Raw genomic sequence first — 955 nt, forward strand, 5'->3', positions numbered from 1 at the left:
GGACCGGCCAGGAACTGGGCCCTGCCTCACGTCCACCCTGACTCACGGGGACTCAGGAGCAAGTGCCCGTCCACGCCTTGGTTTCTCTCTTGGGTGACTGGTGTGATGGTGAGCTCCCTGCCGTTCCCATCAGGCTGTGTGGCGGAAACCATATGTCCCCAGGAGGCTCATAGGAGCCTCTGGAGACACAGCGGGGCTGATGTTTCTGTCAGGGAGTAAACGGCTGTGGGGGGGCTGGGCGGAGAGCCGCTTCCTTCCAACCTGCTCTCCCTGTCCTCAGCAGATATTTGTACCAGGGCCAGTGCAAGGCACTGAGAAGAATAATAATAATAGCATAATGACAGCAGACACGTATTGATCTCAACTCCTGCTGGGGAACGGCATGCATGAGCTCACGTGATCCTCGGAACTATTCTAAAAGGTGGGGACAGCTCTCAGTCCAAATGACCACTGAGGCACAGAGTCAGGTGCCTCGCACAAGCAAATGGAGAAGCCAGGCTCCTCGCTAGGCGGTCAGACCCTGGGGCCTCCACCCCTACTGGCCTCCATCTGCCCTAGACAGGACCAATGACCCAAATGTGATGCTCTCAGCCCATGGCGGGTCCTCACAGACTGGGCCCTGAGGCCGGGAGGGGAAGGGATGTGCTCAAGGTCGCCCCACCGAGATGGGGCAGCTGGGATGGGGACAGGGTGTCTGATCCCCGTGCTGCTTCCCTCACATTTGTGTTCCGGGCCCGAGGTCCCAGTGGGCGGGCACTGGAGCCCTGCGGCTGCCGGCCCAGCCACCCAGCCACCCAGCCACCCAGCCAGGCCCCCCGGTTTCTAGGGTGTGTGGGGCTGGGACCGTTGGCCTTGCCCATGCCTGCTTTGGCAGGACTTCAGCTCTCCCTTAGAGCTCGGGGACAGGGAAGGTGACCTCTCCCTGCCTCCACTCAGATCCACATTTTCTGGGGCC

This window comes from Pteropus vampyrus, unplaced genomic scaffold (assembly GCF_000151845.1).
Source record: "Pteropus vampyrus isolate Shadow unplaced genomic scaffold, Pvam_2.0 Scaffold231, whole genome shotgun sequence".
Lineage (NCBI taxonomy): Eukaryota > Metazoa > Chordata > Mammalia > Chiroptera > Pteropodidae > Pteropus > Pteropus vampyrus.